Source organism: Corvus moneduloides, chromosome 2, assembly GCF_009650955.1.
Source record: "Corvus moneduloides isolate bCorMon1 chromosome 2, bCorMon1.pri, whole genome shotgun sequence".
NCBI classification, from domain to species: Eukaryota; Metazoa; Chordata; class Aves; order Passeriformes; family Corvidae; genus Corvus; species Corvus moneduloides.
Window position 1 is genome coordinate 18,863,465 of NC_045477.1, and position 15,853 is coordinate 18,879,317.

A 15,853-nucleotide genomic window follows, 5' to 3' on the forward strand; every position below is an offset into this window, starting at 1 on the left:
CCGCTGACAGCCGGCTGCACTCACTCACCCTCGCAGATGAGCTGGAGCTCTTCCTGCTGGCCCCTCAGGTGCCGCCCGGCGATGCCTGGGAACACAGAGCCTGTCACGGCCCCAGCGGCACAGCTCCCTCTCAGCGGCGCTGCCAGCCCTGCGGCCGCACGCTCTCCTCGCCCCGGCAGGGCTCAGCCCGGGCCCTCGCCGCATCTCGACGCCCGAGGGCACGGCTGCGAGAGGTCGGTGGCAGCCCCGAGGGCAGGCGGGGCTCCACGGCCCCTGGCCCGGATCCCGCTGCCGGGGCAGCAGCCGGGGCTGGGGCCGCGCTGCGGCGGGGCGGGGAGGGGAGGGGCCCCGGGCTCGTGGCTCACCAATGAACCTGATGGCCGCCTGTCGCAGGGACTCCTGTGGGCTCCGCAGGTACGGCAGGGCCCGCCGCGAGTGCTCGGCCGCTCGGCTCCTGTCCTCTGCCAGCTGGAGAGAGCGCCAGGAGGGAAGGGTTGGCGCGGGCTCAGCCCCTTGGCCGGGCGCTGCCTGCGGCCCGCCCTGGCCTCCCCTGCCCGCACAGCGCTGAGGCCCGGCCAGCGCCGCTGGCGCCGGGCTCTGGAGGGGGCCGAGGGCCGGGCGCTGCCCGGGGAGCCGCGGTGCCCCCCCGCCCCACAGCCCAGCGGGGTCGGGGCTCCGTGGGCACCCGGCTCGGGGCCACAGGAGCCTGGAGAAGAGCCCGCGCGGCCCAGGGAAGGGAACAGCGTGCGGGGCGCAGGCTGGAGCCCCTGGCTGCAGCACTGGGCGGGGGGCACAGCTGCCAGCCCCACACACGGAGCACCGCAGTCAGGGGGCTTCTCCAGGCTGCGACTTGGGCTTCCAGGCCGTCCTTAACAGGCCCTCACCGAACCTCCATGTCTGATCCACGTCCAGCATGTGTTCGGGATCCCTCCTTTTCAGGAATCCGGCCGCACAACGCAGCGTTTCCCGGGAGGCCTGGAGAGCAGCAGAGAGCGGGAGATGGCACCACAGCCCAGGGCACAGGACCCGTGTCCTTGTGCTGAGGCCAGGAGGATGCTGCAGCCCATGAGGCGCCAGGGCAGGAGGCGGCCGAGCCCCCTCCCAGAGGGACCGCGGCAGCCTCACATTGGCCACGTGCCAGTCCTCATCATGGCAGTGGAAGGAGAGTGGGAACAGGCTCTGGCGCACATGTGACTTCAGGACCTTTTTTCCCCTCTTCCATTAATAAACCATCATCCCTCTTCCCTCCTGTCCATCGGCATGTTCCCATGGGACGAGATGGTGATGCCATGATAATTTTTGTCATTTCTTTTTTACCCCTTTTATATCCTTCTACAACTTTCGTGTTCTTAGTGCTTTTTGCGTACACTCTTCAACTTGCTTATCAAAGTAGGTGACTAAATATTTTATAAGCTTTGTAGTTAGGGATCAAAATGCCCCAGACCCCAAGATCCCCTCCAGAACACATTTTTAAACTAAGATAGAATCATCCAGGGACGGTTCCTTCAGGAGGGGGGCTGATTCAACCTCTCATTGGGGAATCTTTGATAGATACGCTAATTAGTAAGACCTACGTCAGAAATGAGACAACTCTTAGAAAGATTAAAATAATTTATTAAAAGCAGAAAAATTGAAAAATTACAAAAAATAGAAAAACATAAAAATTTGGGATCCTAGTGGCTCAGGAGGTATGCCCCAGGAGTGCAGGGATTAGAGATCTTCAGGCTTAGACAGCACTGGACCTCTGGTGGAAGGACTTGCAGTGCTGGGCTGACTTTTAGCTAATCCAAAAGTCAAGGAAAAATTATTAAAGGCACCTCAATAGGAGTAAGGCTTTAACACCAAGCACTACCACCCACTACACCTACTCTGCAGTGATCTGTGCTGCTCTGAAACTTGCCTTGTTTTTTTATAGTGCCTTTGCTCCACCCCAGTCCGCCCACAGCCCGCCCACAGCACACCCCTTTGGTCCAAAGTGATTGGTGCTTCCCTTTTGACAGATCATCTCTGTCTACCAATAGCTCGTCGTTGTCAGGGGGGTAGTAACAGCTGAAGCAAGGGTGCTAACATGCCCTCATTAAGATTCAGGTTGCCTTGGAGTTTGCCTGCAGAATAACGGCGATGGGGCTAAAAATAGCTGTTGGCTGTTAGAAACTGGGGTTTTGGAGTTGGTCCTCGGTCTAAGGTGCAAAGTAGAAACCCTTAAAAAATATTAAAATACATCTAATACATCTTAAAACATTTGTAAAAGTATACAATGAACTTGGGAAAAATAACTCTTATAGTGTACAAGTGGCTTAAAGTTTGAAAAGGGTTTTTTAACTGGGAAACTTTTAACTGGGGGATTTTAACTGGGACTGGTGTAAATTGCTTTGAACAAGTGAAAACACTAATAACAGAACTTGATTTCTGTACCTGGGCTGATGGGTTAATTTTAACATTCAATTAAAACATATTTAACTCAAAATTAACTAATTAAAGCACTTAACATGCAAAGACCAAGCTAATTAGGGATTTCATGTATGACAACCTATAATGTTATACCAGATCTTTTGTGGGTGTGCATTGCAGTGTGCATTCGAGGTGGACATTGTATTGAGGTGCATTCAACCTGGAAATAGTGCACCTAAGGATCCTTAAAATAAATACAAAGGTGAAATCCCTTTTTCCCTTCTAAGAGTGTTAGACTCTTGATTTTAAGACCAAGAAAAGGCATCAATTTCATTTGCATGTTCCTTCTTTGTTCAATGAGTTTTTAAATATTAATTCCATTATCTTGGTTCTCAGCCATATTTAATGGACTTTTCTGTGTGTTGTTCTATTTTAAGTACCTATTGCCAGTTCTCTTTTTTAATGTATCATATTTGATTTTCCCCTTTTTGCTTCCTTTTACTATGAAATCAGAATCTCTTCAGATCTTATAATGTGCTGCTACATTCTTACATTTGTTACAAATTGAGAAAGCAATATTCGAATTAAATATGGTCTAATCAACTCCATATATTACCTCTCTCACCCAAGACTTTAGAGCTCTGTTCAGGTGGTCTTTACCTGCTCCTTTTTTTCCTCCAACAATATGTGATTTTTCAAAATCTTTTTATTTAGTGGGAAGAGGCAGCTGTGAGACAAAAAACTATCAATCCAGCTGATTCCTGATTGTGCTTAATTCATAACTTGTTTCTGTAACTTGCTCAGTAGTGGAAATGTCACAAAGAGTCATGTTTGTTGTTCATGTCAGCTAAATCCAGTCTGCTCTCCACATTCTTCAAGCTCCTCCATGAAACACGTTCATTCAGAAGAGTCTTTGCTGAATGCTGTCATTACTGTTCAACAACTCAAATACTGAGGTTTGAGTTCCTGGCTTTTATATCTCTTTTTCTTCATTTGCTGAGTCCATAAGAATCAAAGATGAGAAAGGGGTGGCTCATGGTATAAATACCCAATTTATAAGTATTGTTTCTCTGTGTCCATAGAAATTGCCATCTCCATCCATTCTGCTATTTCAGGACTGGCTTCCTTTGAGCTACGTTCCTCCCACACCTGACGTTCCTGCTGGCTTGGGATCCAAGTCTGCACTTCAGACTATGTTTGTCAAGAAAATTCCTTCACAGACAAGTGGCAAGAAAAACACGCTATATGCAGGATCAAGATGCTCACAATTGTGTCTACCTTTCAAGGAGTCTGACTCCACATTCCCTACCCACTGATGTAAATGTTTTCTTTTTAGCTATCATCTCTCCAGCACTTAAGTTGTTTAATTACAGCCCGAAAACATTAGGCATATGTTCAATTTCCAGTTATTATCAGTGTCATTTCTTGTTTGGTTTATGCTCCACAAAGGTTCTGTTTTTAGAAAATACCATTTTGTTTTGACATTCCAGGTTCCACATGTTTTGTGCTGCGTTGTTGCCAGTGCTCTGTGGGTGTTTGGACTCTGGTAATCCTCTGGATTAAATAAATGCCTCATCATTCACCTGTTATATCTGACATGTTCTTGAACGCTGCATTGCATCAGGTCCAATATTTAGATCTGCCTGCTTTCAGACTCAGAGAGAGTCATTTTGACTAACTGTAGGAATCTTTCAGGTAGCATGAAACATTTATGCTATTCATACTCTTGTTCTGCTGTGCTGCACATTCCTTTGTGCTTTTCTTAGTAAGTGCTAAACACAAGTTATTGATTAAGAACTTCTGCTTCTCCATCTTTACTTATTTCTCCCCTGACAACATGGTCTCAAGATGTAGGAAATATTGGTCTGAACTCCTGTTGTCTTAAAGGTTTCTACAATAACCAGAATTTCTGGCTCTGAGCCGCTTTATGAACCCACAAGGCTCATATATATATGCATATATATATATAAAAACCAGCATTCATTGAAATAGCCTATTTAACTCATGCTTACTGTCCTTAGATTAAAGAGATTAATCTTTTGCTAAAAGTGTAGCTACATGATTATATTTCTTTAAAACATTACGTTTTTTTTAACCTCCCTGGTATTCCTCCAGTTCAAAGTGAACTTCACATTGGCTGATCTTTTCATTAGCTTTTGTCATACATGAAAAAATACGAGCAAATGCTTGTTCACTTCATGGTCCTTGAATAAACAGAGTATCTGTTGCTTCATCAAAAACACCAGAGTAGCAGCATCCTTCTGAAGTGACAAGCCTTGATTTTTGTGCTAATCAATCACTATAAGAAAAGGCAGGAATGAGCTCTTTAGAATTCCTGGGAGTTTCAAAAACAAGCTGCTGCTTCAAACAGGGCAAGTTCCACGACTTTGAATTACTGTATCTGATACTCCCTGATACTGAGCAGGAGTACAAGTGCTGATCAGACTGCAGTGTCAAATCTGTTCCAGGGTCTACACAGACCCTCAGCTGCTACAGTTCATTACACTGACTAATTATACCCCTTCCAATAATTTCTTCTTGGTTCAGTAGGTGGAGCTGTAAGACGTTCAGATTTTCCCTTGGCCAAGGTGTGCCGTGGCTGGTGCACTGACAAGCACAGCTTTCGCTTCCCAGCACTGCGCATATTTATCCCTTTTATACAAGTTGGCATTTTGCATCATATTGAAATGGCACATAAAAAGGAAATTCAAGTTCTGCACTCATTCTGCTAGTTGAGAAAAGCAATCAGTCTCTGTTTCTACTATGCAGTCATCGGTTCTTTGATGGCTGTTTTCTACTGTTCAAAAGAACACAAAACATGTGTAGGCTCAATTTTAATATTTTGAGCTTTGGGGAAAAATAATCTCTAACATAGTACATTTTGCTTATTTTGCTAGTTACTGGTTTGAAACAGACTCTTTGGAACAATTGAGAACTCATGAAATCATCTCATTAATTTTTTTCAATTTTAGAATCATATCAAATCCACTGACAAAATTTTCATGTTCTCGAGTAGTTTACTCTTTATATTGCCAATGAAAGCTTTTTAAATAAAAGGACACTATTAAATAAATGGACATTTGTGATAATTTTTGCAAAATTGCTCTTAAAAATTCAGTGCTAGGGAAAAAAAGAAGAGGCTGGTAATGAGACTAATTCACTCTTCAAATGTTACAGCATCATTTGAACATTGTCACATCATCTCAAATCATTCTTAATTCTAAAAACCCTTTTTCATTTCAATTTTCTCTGGAAAGCTTTCTGCAAAAGCAATGAGAGTATCCAAATTAATTTTAAAGATCACAAAATTGCTACTTCCTTTTAGAGGAAGAGCTGTCTTGTACAGATCTCCTGTATGCAAAATTATCTTAATGGTATCTTCTTTCATTTTAGTATTCTCCCTTGAGCAGTTTGAGTGCTTTCTAGTTCTCTTTGGCTGCAGCTCAGTATTTCAAGCAGGCATCAGAAACATTACAGATTTTGGCTTCTCTCCTTTGAGTTCCAAGAGCTTCTCTGATGGGGGCTGGTTGTTCACACCTTTTGTCAGTGCACTGTATAACCCAGCAGTTCCTAACATTTTTCTGTACATTTTATTTTTCTAGGTGTTTCTAAGGTCCATAACTTTTTCTGCCCTGCCCATGCACTCCCCCATCCCTCGATGCGTGGCGAGGTTGCCGCAACGAATGTCTCCCGCACTGGCCCGTTATCCTAGTCCTGTCTCTTGGGCACACTGTGCTTCCCAGGGGTGGGAGGAATTTAGGGGGTGGGTCAGAGGGATGGAGAGAGGAGGATTTGTTTGCAGGTTTGGTGTCTCTCTTGGCTAGCCTGTGTTGCCACCTCCAGAGTTCATACGCACAGCAGAGCTCAGCAGCCCTGTACATTGACGCGTCTCTTGACTAAAGTGTGCCTCCCCTAGAAACCTCTAGTATAAACAAGGACTAGAAAAGAGACAGTCTTTCATAAAATACCTGCTTTTTCTTGTTAGCTCTTGTACAAGCTTTTTTGTGATCTCTAAGAGCAATTGTACATTCATTTTCAGCTTGAAATATAGCTGTCCCATTTGGAAAATGTAATTATTGACACTGGTGTTACCCAAGACACTTTATTTGTCTAATCAGCTGAGTTGTCAGGTTGAGTTAGCAAATCCATTTGTATGAATCACAGAGAAGCTTGCAGCCCTGGTGTATTTGTTTATGATATTTATTAGGTATGTGTGCTGGATAGGTTGGATGCAGACATCACGATTCTTGTGCCACAGTCCGATGAAATTCATCATACACAAATGCTTCTGAAAATCCTTTTGAAAATAGTACTGCAGAGATGAGAAAAGGGTGGATTCTACATTGGAGTTGGGTGGCAGACCACATTTTGAGGAACTTTTTTAACTAGCAGGGGCTGTGCATTGTAAAGCCATGTGTTACTGCTTTGTCAGAAGGTAAATTTGTCAAAACTGTGGTAATCCATTACACAGGCCTTAATGTATTAAGAAACAGTTTGTAACTGTCTTGAGGGGTCTGTAAAATCCACCCTTTGAAGAAAAGGTTATAAAGATTTGCTGTACTCCTTCATAACATGTACCCCTTCACCTCAATCATCAGTAAAAAGGCTGCAGTGAATGAAGTTAAAAGGCAGAAACAGCTGAAGATTGATATGCAGTATCAACCTGCTGGCACTGTTTTGCTGCAGTGTGCACTCTCATATTGCTGTTTAATACATGCTTGTGGTTTACTCAGGCAAGCTAAGCTTAATTGACATTAAAACTCAGTAACATTTTCTTGTGACTATTCCCACTTTGTTCATAGATCTTCTCTATACTTCCAGAGTTTTTAAAAACATCATCAATAGTGATGAGCAATCACTATTTAGGGATACCTTATTTTAAAGAAGAATCTTGCTTAGCAAGCAAGACTGTAGTGACTGCTCTTGGAATTGGTAAGTGCAAGAGGAGAGGAGAGAGAGTGGTTCAATGTAAAGTATAAACAGCAAAATGAAAATTTACTAAATATATCAATTTATTAATGCACAGAGTTCTTCTGTATATTTTCAGTTAAAAAAATAAAAGCAAACTTTTCACTAATTTCTCCATGGGAATGTACCTGAATTTTAATAGCAGCAGTGAAAAACTGCTTTTTCTGTGGAAGCACATTTATTTTCTTCTCTCTTTCCCCAACACTTTTCTCATCCTTAAAAAAAACAAAAAACCCCAACAAACCAAAACCATAACAAAACCCAAAAGTACCTCTCTTTGAAATGTGTATATCTATATATATATATGCACATGTGTATGACTTACAAATAAAAAACATGTTATTACTTCATAATTATAGTAAAGAATTTAATTCCAAGTTTCTTAGAAGAAAGAATTGGAAAGCAATAATTCTCAAGGAACCAAAACACACTGTAGTTAATCCCCCACAGTCTGGAAGCCATGAAGTCCCGTCTCTGGGAGGTAGACATCTTTTCATCTGTACATACCCAAGCCTGCCATCCCATTTCCCTGCACTTCCCCTCTTACTTTTGTCCAAGATATTCATTCAGCAGTCAGCATGCTCCTAAGGAATACTTTGGGTTTATTGAACAAGTGTTTCCTGATTGTTGCAGGTTGCATTACTTGGTACTCTTCCTGCATCTCTAGGTCTGCAACCAAAGTGCACTTTCTCACTCAAACTGGAGTTATTGTGAGATATCTTGGAACATGAATGGGGAATACACCACTCAGAAACCTCTGGCTAACTGTTTTTGGGGTTGTGCATATGGCTGGGGCTGGGAGGGTGGCGATGCCCGGGGCTGGGAGGGTGGTGATGCCCCTTCGCCATCTACAGTGGCTGTAGCCACATTCAGCACCAAGCAGCTCACATGGAACAGGTCCCTCCAGGCAGTTTAGCTAGTGCTCCTGGTGGCTGTGCATGCCCGGAGGTGAGAAAGCACTCAGCATCTCACAGATGCAAAACTAATGACTTTTAAATCTAATATGGCCAAGTTTTCATGCCAGTTATCAAATGAATGTTCCTATTTCCTGTAAAGATGTACTTTGTAATACTCTCAGCTACACTTTAACTGGCTACACGATGCAGGTTGTCTGGGCGAACAAGCTGTAAAAGAAGCTAAGTGCCAATTAAAGCTCTGGGAAGCGGCTCTTTAGCATGAACCCAGCGAGGCACTGTAGCGTACATAATGTCTCTTACACAAACCCTGAGCTGCTGCCTCTCATTTCTAATACACTGCAGCAACACCTGCCTTATGGGACCCAGGACATTCCTGTGGACAATCTACAATGGCAGGCTTTTGGAAAAACACTCTGTTTATTTTTAATCTAATTGTTCCAAACCATATCAAGTGGAAGGAAAGGTTTTTGACATTATCCCTCTGTTAGACTTAAATGACAGAGAAGATCAACAGAGCAGTTTGCTGTTAATTACATATTTACTGTTACCAAGCTGAAAGTAGCTTTGGGATCAAATTCTGTCAGTCCTCCAAGGTCTTAAGCAATTGGGCTGATTATACTTCCCTAAGTTTACATGCACTGAATTTTTCATACTTCCTTATGTTTAAATCAATTGTATTGTGGGAGAAAACAAATAAATGGGTTTTTTCCCTATTTACTTCTTTCCACAGTCTCCTGTCTGTTTATGTACACAGACTAGAATTCTCTCTGCAGTTTCTCTAGGGGTGATAACAGCAAGGCTTTTTTCCTCTGCAAACATATACGACTTTGCTCAATTAATAGAAACATGGAAAAGAAGGACCAGCAACAGATGCAGGTAGGTAAACAATTGCTAAGCGTTGAACTAAATTACTTTCTAAATTATTTTTTCACAGTATTCACACTTCTCAGTATTTGGAAGGAGTCTGCCATTTCTACCTGTGTTTTACAGTTTATTTTATATTTACTTGTCAAAGTCACTGGTTTTATTTCTTCAATTTTCTCCTCATCTTCTCAGCTCACAGGACTGTTTTTGCTTTTTTCTTTGTGGAGAGAAAATTCCTTCAATATGCCAACATCAGTGTATCCTGCTGTTGCTTTCAGCTCCGTCTCCTCTACTGAAAGGTGGGAGCAAAGACTTGGCAGCCTTTTAAACTTATTTTGATTCAGCTTCCAGTTTACAAACATTACGAACAAGCACTGAGTCAGCTTTCAGAAAATGGGGTAGCTTTGCAAGCACCATGAGATCCTGATTGTTTTCTCTTTTACAGGAGGATGTAACTTGTTATGTTTTACTTGATGCAAAATTACATTTCTTTTCCTTTTTCTTCCCTTGAAAAAATAGCCTGCTCAGCTGTACAGGAAAATGCAGAAAGTATCTGTACAGGAAAATGCAGAAAGAATGTCTCAGGAACTTGAAGAGAAACAAGGACAGGATGCAAAATATTCAAAGATTGGTTCCTCCATCTAAGGGACAGGGGGAAAATGCTCTGGGATAATTGTAATGCATAAAGAAAGCAATGTCTTACATTCTGGTTCCCTTTGTTAGAAGTGTCGCTGAAAATCTTCCCCTGTGCCTGGGAGATTAAATCAAAACTATGTCAAAGTAGGTTCTGGAGCCCCCAGGTGCCACTAAGCCACTTAGGAGAGCAAGCATGCAACAGGCAAGGCCGCTGGTACTTTATAAAGCTGGGGGGTTTGAGAGGAATATTCTGCTGTTAGATTCCAGCTGGTATTTTCCTGTACTGGTTTCTGGGTGCAGCCTGTACTTGCTTCTCTGCAACTTTCTGTTAAAAAAACGATTTTTACGATTACAAGCTTGGCTCATAATCCCTAATGTCAGGAATATTTTTATCTGTTTAGTGTATTCTTTTGGAAAGCATGGAGGAAATAGCCTGGATTGTCTTCCTTGGCCAGATCATCTTCAGAGTAGATCTCAGATATCCTTGGGAATACCATGAGGACACCAGTATTCTGTAGGTATGCTGAGCCTTTTTATCTCCTCCTCAGCAGAGCTGTGACTTTGTGTTCTCTGGAAGAACACCTGAAATCTAAAGCTATCTCAGTTATCTGTTAAAAACTCTACTTATCTTCCCTTTCAGCCAAGTGCTTTGATTTTTCATCAAGATTGCAGTAGGAATTCTTTGGTGTTCATATTCTCTGTATCAGTTACCAGTATTCAGATGCCTCTGACTTTTCTTGCTATCGGAAAGGGTAGATTAGTAATTTTTTTCCTTGCTTTTGCTAATATTTTCTCCTACACATTGACAGCTTTTCAATGTCAGTGAACAAATTCTTTCCAAACACAGCTTGGCAACAGCCACTAAACAGGAAATACATAAAAATATTTTTAAAAATTAAAAGTGTTCATTTTGCACTATCTAGAAAATTATGTAAGTCAAAGAAGTGCTATCAAATATTCAGAATAAATGTAGAAAACAGAATTTAGGGTGGATATTTAAATTGTAAAAATATCTGTGTGATCAGAATGCATGAAAAATTACAGCCTGAAAATAAGCCACAATCTTAGCAAGGTTTATATTTGGGGTTTTTTTAATAATAAGACCTTGCTAAAAAAGTTACATGTGCTTTCCCAGGAAACAGCAATTTTTAGTTGGTGACAAGACACTTACCAATATTTGGAATATCTAAAATTTGGGATATCTAAAATTATACCAGGATAAAATCTATTGTAGGAGAGCTAAAAAAGAACTAACTGGTTCTTGCTTTCTTCCAAGTCATCCTGCCTACAAAGTTGTTACTCCTGATTATGCTGTTTCAAGTTGGGGTTTTTTCCTGGGCAAGACAAAAGCAGAGGTAGCATCTTTGTTACTTCCCCAGGCTCCAGAGACTCTTCCTTTCTCTCATCCGCAACACATTTTCATGTTCTTGCTTTATTCACTGCTCCAAGTGCTTTGGGTTCCAGCTGGTTTTCTTTGGGTTTGGAGCTCCTGTAATAGCTAAGGTGGGTGGGTTTTTGGATGTAACGTGAGCAACTCCTGATACACAGATTTTACTGGCAATTAAGCCCCTCGGTGTCATCCTTGCAATGTATGCAGGTCGAACACTGGGAGGGCACAGCCACAAGCAAGTCTGGTCACTTGGCCCAGGTGAGCAGGGTTTCTTAGGTTCTTGTTTTTCATGTTGTTTGGTTTTTTTCTCTCTGGATGTCATTGCTAATCCATTAAATATACCTGGTAAAGTAGCAGGGAAGCACAGGGAGAGGGCATAAGTCAGAAATGGTACCCGTGGCAATTTCTGGATAATTTTTGAGTGCTGAACATAAATGGTAACCAGATAACCGATGTACTTGCTGTGCAGCTGTCACCTTGCCTGGGAATATATGTAGGAACAAAGACCAGTAAATGCCCTGACACCTCTTAAGAGGCATATTTCATGTACAAGGATATTAGCAATTCAAAAGCTAAACTGGGATCTAAGAAAGGTCATTGTCTGGTCAGACAGTTTATTTTTGACCTAAGCAGTGTTTAATTTAAGAAGCAGAAGGACTGGGATAAGCAAATACAAACCTAAATGGGCAGCTGGCTGCTGGGTGATGTTGAAGCTGAGTCACCCTAAAGGGCAACCCATTTGTACCCTTGATCAAGAGAGGAGAAAGGTGCAGACAAGAATGAGAGAAAGAACACCCTCCCTGCTCAATATGATGCTCTGGTATCAGTGAAATCAAGCCATTTCTGTTCCAATAGCAAGGAAAGAAAAAAGGAAAGGCAAATAGAGAAAGATGTAAATTTTAAATAAAATCTGCCTATATATGCATGCAAATTAGCTGAAACCCTTGGTGTGTCCAAGTAAAAGCAATGTTTTAAAGACTGTAATCTGGTTTTTGTAGTATTTCTTAATTCCAATGTGTATTACAAATTTATGCAGTATGAATAAAACCTGAGCTTTCTCATAACAACTCAGGAGTGAAAGTAATGAACAATCTTAGTATGGCTTTCTTATAAATAAAACATGTTACTAGGTTTTATTTAGGGTCTTAAGTCCTCAGCTCTATGCTCGTGAGTGGAATAATGAGGTTCTGTTTTTAAGGTTGAGGTTTTTTTTCAATATAAGCATGAATTTGTCACTTTTAAAAAGGAACTTTCTTCTGTTTCAGATAATTTTTTTTTCATCATTTGAGCCTCTTGCATCACCCAGCTCTGTTTCTTGCAGAGTCTAGTTTCCTCATCCTTCACTACCATCAAAAGTGTTCTTTTGGGGAGGAGCTTTTGGCTGCCTCAGAAGAGTTCCTGTCTTTTCTATTTCAGCTTAGGTTTCCCTTATAGCCCTCCCTCTTCCACCTTGGGCACAGAGGTGCTGTTGCAATACTTAAAAGCAGTATCTCATAGATCAGGTGTGACAGAACTCCCTGAAACCTCTGTAAAAAGCTTTTTGCCCAGTTCCCTCCTGAAATATCACTGAAGTAGTTGTTTGACAGATTTGTGTAGCTATAAAAGCTCTCAATTGCTATTATTACACAAGTGTCTGAAAATATATTGATAGGCTTAAGTCTCCGTATTTTTGATTCCACCCACTAAACACAGCCCTAGTCTGTTTCTCTGGCTGATTACCTTTTTCCTCTTGTCCACTTTCATCTGTTAGTTTGACTCTGGAGAAAAAAAAAAAAAAAATAAAAAAAGACAATTATCATTGCCATGGCCTCAACAGTAGCTGGCAAAAAAGGGGGAGAGGAATAAAATACTTCCAGTGCTCCAGTGTATAAATCATAAAAGCTGAAGTGAGGTTCCTGCTTACTTCATCCCAGTGCATCAGAATCCACTTCTGGTGCCTTCCCCACAGCTCTGACCTGTGTCTGAGAGTCCAGACGCCTGTGCCAAGCACACCCTGGGATATCAGGGACAGTAATGTGGAGTGGAGAAGAAGGTGCTGCTCATCTTTTTAGGCTGCATTACTAACACTGGGTGCAGCATTATGGCTTGTTTGCTGGTTGCTTATGGGATTTAGAAAACTAGTGAGAGTTGCTGAGTCATATGGATCACCTCAAAAGCAATTTGGCTTTGGTAAAGCACAAAATTAAGCAAAAGTCCCTGCTTCAAAAGATGCACAGAGGCCCATAGCTAACCTGGCCATATGTGCAGCACCCAAGGATGTTTTAATAGGAGAGGGGCTGGACTGGGGCAATGAACTACCAGTTCTGCTGTCACAAGGAGCAAGAGTGGTAACTGCAGGGGAAACAGTCACACCAGGTGTGCTGTCATTAACTTTTCCTGCCTTTGACCCATTATGCTGTACAGCAGTTGCAAACTTTTTGTGCAGAACGTAAATTGACAGAACTGTCTGGACATCCAGATAACTGGGCAGCCAAGTCCATTCACCTGGAACCAGGACAGAATTTTGAGCAGTTCTCAATGAACTACAAACCTAGAGTAAGAAAACATGTTATACCTGTGTATGCCATACCACTTATCAACACTTCCTGTGCTATGTGCTCCATATCTTCACCAAAACAAAATTATCTCTTCATTCTTCTGAGACACACTCTCTTGGACACAATGGGAAGATGAGAAAGATTTTCTGGAAGTTTACTTGGCTCTGTATTTTTTGACAGTAAATCTTCCCTTGTTTTCTGTGATCTTGAGATTCTCAACAATTAATTTTTCAAACCTAAATGCCAGTGGGTTGGTTTATAAATGTTTTGGAGTTAAAATATGTAGAATTTAAGCCCTAAATTAAATATACAAAGTATTTACATAATTTAGGACTCATTAATTGCTTTGATACAGACATGCCTATTAAATTGATGAGAATGCCTCAAAATTTTATTTTGAATGCCTCAGTAAAGGTTTTCGGAAACTTTCTGAACTGCATTTGGAAACCTTGCCTGGTCTGCCACTGTTTTTCATCACAGGAGACTGGAATATATTTAGCTTCAAGAAAAATGATTTAGTTAAAATGTAGATTGAAAGTTCCCATGGCACTGGAGAGTTTTTAGGGAACGTATTTTACAAATTGATACTAAAGTGTCTTCTTTTGCTTACATTTGTGCCTTGGGGTTTGGGCAGGTGGGAATGGCTGTCATTTTGAAAAGAAATAAAAACACATCTCTGGAGAGTGCTCTACTACGCATACATCTCCATTTCTATTTCACACTAGGCACTTAAAGCACATCTTCAAATTACAGGTATGCAGGAGTTCACAACTTACCTAGTGGAGTTTAATGATGAAGAGATGATTCCTGTGTGTTTAAGGATTTTCAGCAAACTTAGCACAAATGAGATAATCAGTCTTGCTGCAACCCTTACATCAGGTAGGTATTTAACTGAAAAAAAGACAACCCTGATGCTTTTGTAGCTTCTGGAAGAAAGCCCTTGAAGGGCAGCATAATGTCACACAGGCCTGTGTCCTGGTAGCTACTTGCTTCAGTTAGCCTCTCATCCAGGTGTGCTTCTTGATATGCATAAAATTTGCTTCCCATGTGTACATTCTTCAACCATAATCTCTGAAAACTACTCAAACATGTTCCTCAGGTACAGGATAACTGGCTGGTTTTGGGATTTTGGTTTGTTTGGTTTTTTTAAACCCAAAGGGGGTAGCTTCATTCTGGAACATGTTTACGGTTTAAGTGACAAATGGTCTGTGAAAGCCTCAGAGGCAACTCGGTATTAATGAGGCCAGGCAGTCCCCATTGTTGCTCATTGTGGTGAGCCAATTGGAACTATATAAAGTGAAACAGAGATAGAATCTAGCAAGGTAGTACCCCTAAAAATTATAAAAATAAAACATCTTGCTTCTGCTCTTTCCAGCACCTCGAGAATACGGTGCTGCTCTCTTGTTTGCTTCTTTCAACGCTCTCTTGTTTGCTTCTTTCAACACAGGCTATGTTCTATTTCTTAATGCTATCTTTCTTCATTTTTCATCCCTGCCTAAAAAATTTTGTCAACATTTTGTAAAGGCGATTTGCTGATTTCATTTCTGTCAGTTTTTGTTTGTTCTCTTCTGAAGACACACGAGAGACCACAGCAGTTCAGAGCATTGTAGTGTACCAGGACTCATTACTTCAAGAACAGGAGAATAGAGACAAAATTTTTAATCTAAGTCTAACCACCTAAATCTAACATCAATCATCATTCTAAATTAACCCTCTAAACTCTTCTTACAAGTATTATCTTGCAAAGTGTACTCCCATTAAAGTTGTCTCACTCTTCCTTCCTTGCCTACCAGGGGCACGCAAGGATGGACTCTTCATATGAGCAACATACTGTGAACAGAGGTCTTGCTAGTTTTGTTCAGGTTTAATTTTCAACCTCTTTTTTTTACAGCTTCCAGCCATCCCATGGAAATGTTTATTTTGCAGATGGTCAGCTTGACCTACTGACTTTATAATAGGAAACTATTCCTATGTCTCAGTTTATCATAACACAGATAAACAAGTGCAGCCCAAGCCATTCTGAAGAACTGAGGAGACAGGTGTTCCAAGTCAAAAGTTTAATAAGAGGTATCTTCAAGGAAAACCTCCTGTAACAGGGTAGGTATTCTTTCCCCTCAATGTCTCTGAAATACAGTATTTTCTTGGTTAAG

At 41.5% G+C, this 15,853-nt stretch overlaps 2 long non-coding RNA genes across 4 annotated transcripts in view; both read left to right on the forward strand.

Moving 5' to 3' along the window:
- The first annotated feature begins 309 nt into the window (after positions 1 to 309).
- On the forward strand, positions 310 to 5,464 carry LOC116439155. Of its 2 annotated transcripts, none has more exons than XR_004238070.1 (2): positions 310 to 414; positions 3,474 to 5,464. It is a non-coding gene; the product is annotated as an uncharacterized LOC116439155 (long non-coding RNA). The 2 variants fall into 2 exon arrangements; XR_004238069.1 differs by having other exon boundaries at positions 3,507 to 5,464.
- A 2,851-nt stretch (positions 5,465 to 8,315) lies between these two features.
- Positions 8,316 to 15,853, forward strand: part of LOC116439156 — a 30,793-nt gene continuing 23,255 nt past the window's right edge. For both annotated transcript variants that reach the window (XR_004238074.1, XR_004238073.1), the window contains exons 1-4: positions 8,316 to 9,152; positions 10,178 to 10,294; positions 14,457 to 14,582; positions 15,595 to 15,800. This is a non-coding gene — a long non-coding RNA (uncharacterized LOC116439156). The remainder of the gene's footprint in view (positions 9,153 to 10,177; positions 10,295 to 14,456; positions 14,583 to 15,594; positions 15,801 to 15,853) is intronic.